Raw genomic sequence first — 8,225 nt, forward strand, 5'->3', positions numbered from 1 at the left:
GGCTGGAGCAAGAAGACCAGAGGTCGAAGAAGCACTACGGCCGTTGATGGACATTGTACGGTCACTGGAGCTAGAATCGTTCATATATTGACTAAAGTTGACAAAGGCCTCCGTCCCAGTCATCTTAGTAGGCCCACAAGTCAGCCTCCCACCAAGGTGGGTCCCAGGTAGCAGGGGGTATTCATTTTTTGTGCGTAATAAGGAGGCACTTCCGGTGGGTCCGAGCTGACAGCGGGGGAACGTTTTTTCGCGAAATATGGTGGCCCGTCCTATGGGTCCCAGCAGTCAGGGGGAAATGTTTTTTTTTTGCAAAATACTGGTGGCCCGTCCGGTGGGTCCCTGCTGTCAGGTGGAGGAATAATTATTTTCCGCGTAATAAGGAGGCACTTCCTTGCGGCTGCCATGGACCCAGCTGTCAGCCTCTCCACGTACAGTACTCTTCCGATGGAAATCGGTCGTTGACCACATTAACCACGCTGCACCGAGAGCACCACGGCGGTGGACGACGGCGAGGCCTAGGAAGGGGACGATGCGGAGCCGGGGAAGACGCGGCAGCGGAAGCCCGCGCTGAGAGGAGTACGAGGGTTCACCGGTTCGGCTGCGGTGTGAGGCTGCCGTCGCCGCAGAATAACAGGGGGTGTGGGTGAGTACAGGGATGCCCTGGCCAGCGGTGGGAGTAGTAGGGGGCACTGAGGCCTGCGCGGCAGCACAGCCGGCTACGGGATCCGGGAGTAGGCGGTCCCGCCGGCGCTGCTTTGGCGGCTGGAGCAAGAAGATCAGAGATTGAAGAAACACGACGGCCGTTGGATTGACATCCAACGTTACGTCTGCTAGAATCATTTGTTGACATATATAATAACTAAGAAAATCTTGCATACACGTCAACTAAACAGGCCCACAAGTCAGACCACTCCCTCTTTTTTAATACTTTATATATAGCTCATGGCAACTTCTTATGCAATTTATTGTAGCCATTTTTTTTGGTTGGCCAGGGCCAATTTCGCATATTTCTGTGGGTTCCAAACTATTTTTAATACCGAAATGTCGAGCCAGATTTAAAGTACTTTGAAGATATGTTTAAATTAGGTTAATGCCCAGTGAAATAGGAATCTGAAAATGTGAAAAAATTCAGAAATTATAAAGTAATTGCCAATTTGTCATCTGTTTTTATATTTACAACCCATTTCATATTACTTTCAAGATTTGCACACGACTTGAAAGAGTTGCAGCCCATCAGGGCATGGAAAAATAAGTAGGCCTGGATTGGGTATTCTTCAGAAAAAATATACTGGGCTCATTTTCACAAAGAAAAAATAGCTGGGCTGGTCACATGGTGAACATAAAATATAAGCCTGGGCTAGACGGGCCACGGCCCAGTTCAAACCCTACTCCGTCTCAACAATACCAAACAAAAAAAATACTGCTCGAGTAGGTATGTCCCAGGTGTCAGCCGATCTTGTGTTGTTCTCTTGTCTATTGACTATATACGCTCACAATGTCGTGGGTCCCAGATGTCAGAAAAACACTAGGAGGAAGCATTTTATTTTTCCATACGCTAACATGGTGGGCCCCTACTGTCATCCTCTCCACATACTTCTACTGATTCCTGTTGTTTGTTGATCATGTTGACAACGCGAGAGGGCGGCGCCGTGGCGAGCGCACCAAAGCGTGCGGAGGACGTCGACGTTAACGATTTTGGAGACAGTGGGGCGGTGATGCGTGCGCTGAGGCGCAGCCAGCTGTGGGAGGCGGAAGCAGGCGGTCCCGCCGGTGCTGGTTTGGTTTTGGCGGCTGGAGGAAGACAGGACTGAAGAAACACGACAAACTGTATAAGCAGCAGGAGTACTTAACAACCTTAACTGAAACCAGCAGGGGCACTTAACAACCAAAGCTGAAAGCAGTATGAGTACTTATACAGGTTCAACCGTACAAAGCACGCCTCGAATAGTGCTACTTTGCCTACAGTTAACCAGGGGTGAGGCCGCCAAGCCCCAGGACAAGGCCCAGGCGCCACCCCGCGCATCCACAACCTTCTGAAAGGGGCTTCATCTCGCAACATGGTCAATAAACAGGATATTCGCTTTAGAGCCAAGGAAAAGCATGAACATAATCTTCGGTCCTATTCTCAAAGATGGACGGGCCTTCATTATTTGATACCACCCATGAATAAGTATCTTTTCACCTCCAAGGGGAATTGAGTAGGTCGACATAAACATCACGTTGTGACCAAGCGCAAGTCTGACCCGACCATGGTCAGGCATCTGTATAGGAACAATAGAACTTGGCAGTTCCTGTTTCAAGAAGATCACAGTTGTAAAACTGTGTATAAGCAATAGTTTATGAACAACATATATAACAGAAAATAGCTCGTACCATAAGTTTCTCGACACAGTTGGACCTGTTCAACGAGTGCAGCAGTGGCACACATATCCCACGTGGCCTTCCACCATTGAAACACCCCACAAGGACCTCAAGACGATCAATAAAGTGTAGGAACTTGTGGATGTCGATCCAGTCAACTTCAGTGCCATTAGTAACAGCCGAGTTATTACAGAGTAACAAACGAGCAGACTGCTTAACTCTGATAAAACCTACACGTGCCACCAACTATAAGAAAATATTAGTTAGAAGTAGCATCTTCGTGAGAGATTCATTGCTACTTCTAAAGTTAAATTGTGATTAGTTAGACAGAATAGGTGGATTAAGAAGTAATCGAGGCAACAAGCAAGAACCAGATACAAAACTAACATGGATGAACAATTGGAACAATGTCGGGGTGGAAGATCGCAGTGAAGATGAGACCAGGTTCTGCTATTTCCATCAACATTCGTGCGCCAACTTTCAGTTCGTAACACTTGAGAAAGTTTATCCAAGTTCGACCATAAAAAAAGCAGCGATCTTCTTGGTTCATGAACCCAACTCGAAACTTATATCCATGGCTTGTCTTCACTATGACCATTAAACTAGTGTATTCGGTTATGGCAAGGCCGAGCATCTTGAGTACATGTGTTCTGGCAGAGCAAATAATACACTGCAGGAAAAATAATATGAGAACACAGCATGTTCAAAAAACCCCCACCCTCCCGGATAGAAAAGAGGATTCTAGGAACATACTGTGTGCGTTTCAAAATGCTGTGTTAGGATGAGAAGGAACAAGTGTGGCGTCTCGCCGAGGGCGCAGAAACCTGTAGGGTACTCGCACTTTGGGCACTGCAAATGAAACACACTAGATTCAGTAGGAAGAAAAATGCATCAACGGCGGCGGATGCCATCCTAGGATTACTTGCGACCAAGGGACTTGGATTTATCGGGGATGGATGAAGAATTCGTACCTGGTTCTCCATGAAAAAACCCTATGCAATCGCTGAGAGGGGGTTTTCTCTGAACAAGCAGACGAGGGAGAAGGGGATTCAGACCCAGTGAAATATTGCCGCTTTGTCCCTCCAGCTTACTGCTAAAGCTGGAAAGGGGGGTTGTGATTTGACGGCTCATTAGGCATTACTGCGGCGCTACGACCGGGGTGTGTCTACCGTGAAGTTGTGCACTCTGATTTGTGCATATGGCACGTGGACCCCGTTGCCGGTTGCCCCACATATTAGTGAAAGGAAGTAGAAAGACAGGAGTAACTAGTTACACATAAATATATTTTTTGACAGAGAGATACTCCCTCTGTAAAGAAATATACAAATCTTTTATATCACAGGCTCACCTTGCCGAGAAATATACTCCCTCTACAACGCACGGGCATTATGGGGGTTCAGCTTTTTTTATGGGGTTCAGCTGAGAATATAATACTCAGATAGGCTCACGGTTCTGGACTTTGGGCCGCAGGCCGACCTGCATGTTTGGGGGCCCATGTGTTCTACCTCAGCGCTTTTCATATTGCAAGCGATCGGTACGGCGCTGGTTTTAGAAGCTGTCACAAGGCGAATACACAAAATTGAATAAAGCATAGCAGCTGTTGGAATGAAATCGAACGACAGTTCCTAACCAGCAATCAGAGTTGCAATTCTATCAACGATATACCATGTGATAAATAATACTGTCATACTACTTATACACACAAGACACTTGTTTCACCGTGCCAGATTATTACATCAAAATCTCTCCGAGGATAGATCAGTTCGGCAGTTGCGTGCTGCTACTGAATAATTTCAAAGTTGATTTGGACCAGCTCTCCTTGCCGAGAAAGTTCGATTTTGACATCATCCCCTACCGCAAGATATGATTTAGATTTGAACCTTGACCATCCTTTAGCATCAATCATCATGCGACCATCCTTTGTACTTACGGTATATTGAGCAGGTTCATTCACACCAAGGCTAAGCATGGTAAGAGAAACTTGGCCGCGGTTGCCCGGATTGTTGAACGACTCCCTCGTTGCTCTAGGAATTCTCGGTTTGCAAACAAGAAGACATACCCAAACAGTTATATCAACACAATGAATCATGTGAAAGAACATGGAAAGAAAAAAGAACGAAGCACTTGGGCGGCCAATGCTTACCAAGAAGGTGGACATGTCGGTTTTTGTAAGGACTTTGGTATATGAAGTGCGAACTGCAGCCCAGTCTATTGCAAGTGCAACTGCACGGGCCAGAGTAGATGCAAGTGCAAGTGTTGGTGCGGGTATCGAAGCCGCCGCTACTGCCGGAGATGGTGCTCCTTGTAGAGCTGGTGCCGGTGTCAGAGCAGGTGCTGGTGTCGATGCCCGATCCTCCGGTAGATCAGACTGATCCGCTGATGTGGTCGGTGCCCAATCCTCAGCTGGATCATACTAAGCTGCTGCCGCTGTCAGTGCTAGAGCAACTGTCGGTGCTCGATCTATGCGAGACAGCGGCGATTGTGTCTGGTCTGCTATGATCAGCTTTCTAACTTGACTAGGATCCGTGACCGTGATCCAGTTTTTTTCTTCATTTCTTTTAAACGCGAGAAGGACTAATTGTGGCGTTTTTGTGTAGTTCATCATTGGGATTCAGCTTGTACTCAGACAACAGACTGATCAATTTTTTCTAGTAATATAAGTGATGGACAGTGCCTTCGTTACTGACACGACATAAGAAGTGAAACCTGCAAAAATAGCCATCGTAGAGCAAACCAAACGGTTTATTATGTGATGAATGTCACATGGCAAAACCTGCATCGTAAAATTGCAGGAAAAGAAAGAAAACATGACATTAAATCAATAAGATTTAGACAGTAAATCAATAAGATTTACTTGATGTGACATGAGTGAATCCTTACCAGGAAATCACTATGTTGAAGTACTAAACAGAAGATTGATCGTCCAACTACGCGTGGCATGCAGGGGCCCCGCCTACTCCCACAAGCAGGACAGTCCAAAGGTCGTGACAAATCATATGGACCGAACATCCATGGGACTGGAAATCCTGGTGGGTGCGATAAACCCTGCAATGCATACAGATATTGGAGTGTAACCATAATTGATAAACCGTCCTCACAAAAAATATGATCTGGATACTTCAAAATATACAGACTGAATTGAGTGGACAGACATTAACATAGACCGTTCTCAGGACTGACCACACACCAAAAGCGGCAGTACTAATAAACAATACAGGGTTCACAAACACAAATCAAGTACTGAACAATAGTACTTACTAAGACAAGCAAAGTTGCACTAACTAAACTCTGCAGACTATTTCTTGCCACCGACCTACGGGATGAACCCCGCATAACTGACTAGGCCATGGACTTCGTGTGAGATGTCTACATGCACCATCACCATCTTGTCAACCTTGGAGAACCTAACAGAGTGGTCTTTCCACTCATAAACATGATGATGAAGACAGGCCGCATCAGATTTGTTGGGAAGCTTTACAAGAACCACACCATTCGTAATCGAAGGCACAACCAGGAAATTGTTGTGGTCAAGTACAGCCTCGAGAACACGCCTGACAACAATGCTACAGGAAAACACTAGTTCAGGACACGTGGCGACAAGGACACATCAGCTGGATAGTTCAGCAGTAGAACTCATCATCAGGTCTTCCAGTTCACACGGCATGACTTTGAGAACTTCATCTCCACCGCGGACCTGGTTCTAATTCAAACAGAAACCATATTTTGTTACTACCTCCGTTCAGAAATATAAGATGATTTTCGATATTATACTCCATATATGACTACATACACGCACAGAAATGAGTGAACAAAGACACTAGAACATGTCTTCAAAGGCATGAGAGCAGAGGGATTACATGCAATATCCATAACACAAGTTACTGAGGCAAATATACCCTCTTAAAAGGTAGCATTGATGTTCATAAAGTACTCCCTCCGTCCCAAAATTCTTGTCTTAGATTTGTCTAGATACGGATGTATCAAGTCACATTTTAGTATTAGATACATCCGTATCTAGACAAATCTAAGACAAGAAATTTGGGACAGAGGGAGTAGTTGAAAGTAGTCTATAAGAAATCAGTGTCAACCTCTCGCATGTTTTGGTCAAAAGAGGAATTTAGAACCGTCATTTGGCACACTAAAATCACATGCAAGATCACCCAGAAAGTTGTACTACCAGTACTAGTACTGCGTGTTAGATGAAAAAACACGATCAAGATCGAGAAAAAGATCGTCAACAAGAGACATTACCTGGACTTGCTTAATGAGGGATCCCGGAGAGGGGGGCTTGGACAGGGCGATGGCTTTGAGCTTGTCTGCGGTAGTCTCGGCGGGGTGCTTGCGCTTCTTCGTACCATGAGCCTCGACGGTTTTGGCCAGAGCCATAGACATCACGTCGGCCGGTGCTCCGGCGTGCATCCAAGAGAGGAAGCTGAGAGAGAAGAGTGAAAGGAGGAACGAGATGAGGGAGAAGCGAAGCGAGTGGGGGTTTTCTTCAGAGAGGAAGGTGAGAGAGAAGAGTGAAATGATGGTTGCTTCGTCCGTCCAACTTACTGCTGGAAAGGAGGGGGTTTTGTGATTTGACGGCTCATTGGGCATTACTGCGGCGGTTCGATCGGGGTAGTCTACCCTCACTCTACTATGGAGTAATTTAGTACATGGATGGTGGACCCAGGTGCTGGCTGTCCCACACATCGGCGAAAGTGAGTAATTTAGTGCATGGCTGGAGGAGGATCCGCACGGTAGAGCGTGTCCACTATTTTTCTGAAGAAAAAAATGATTACAGCAAGCGTTTCCACTCTTACGACGGAGGAGTGCGAAACACGGCAGCCACTTGAACATACACAGTGCTCCTACTACTAGGCATGTGCAGTGGTTCATACGTCAGTACTACACAATCTTGTTGCTAGTGTAGTAAGATATGACGATAACAAATGATGTTGTGCGCATGTCAACTACTCCTATATGTAACATAGTACCGCTTTTTCGACTGTCCGGTCGAGAATGAACGGTGAGATCAATGTTAACAGAACTAGGTCCACAGCGCACGGAGAGTACGGTGCTACAGTACTCCATGAAACATGAACCATATGAAGCACGAATAGTGTTAGGCAGGGTGTATGAAGGGTGCACGGGATGGGAGCAAAAGTTCCCTTCTCGACCCACTTTTGGGTGTTTGGCAGAGTGCATGAAGGGTGCATGAGTCCACACTAGTAGGTTGACAAAAATACACGAAGAGGAAACAACTATATTGAGATGAGAATGCAACCAAATACACCCACACGCTTTGTGCTACAGTGACTGGTCTACACTCTCTGAGTTTGATCCAACGGTCATGTTGCGCCAAGACATGGACATGCCCATGCAGAGGGCGCCTAAACACCACCGAAGTCCCTCTGCTTCTCGAGGCGCACGACGTTGGTGATGCAGGGTGCAACCACCCGCTCCCGGTCGATGGGAGCCAGTGTCAGGCGCCTCACCTCGGACTCCGTGATCTGTTGCGCCGCCATGGCACCAGGTAGAAGCAATGGGGAGAGGAAGCAAAGGGGGCGAAACGGCTGAAAGGCAATGCAATCTACGGGAAGGCGGAGGGAGTGGTGAATATTTTGGTTTTCACCATGGTAAAACACCAGTCGATGACTTCTCACATCAGGGAGCAGTGGGTTTTTACAGGCGGAGTCATCGTGACTAATTGCTGCCGCGCCTGCTCCCGTCGATCAAAAAATTAAAAATCCTGTCGCGCCTGCTCCCGTCAATCAAAAAATTAAAAATCATGCTGCACCCAAACACCAGAGCAACGCCGCGGTGGATATTTAAAGTTACCTGCCGGCAAGTAGATAAAAAAGGGGTGAAAAAACAAATGT

Source organism: Triticum aestivum, chromosome 5A (assembly GCF_018294505.1).
Source record: "Triticum aestivum cultivar Chinese Spring chromosome 5A, IWGSC CS RefSeq v2.1, whole genome shotgun sequence".
Taxonomy (NCBI): Eukaryota; Viridiplantae; Streptophyta; class Magnoliopsida; order Poales; family Poaceae; genus Triticum; species Triticum aestivum.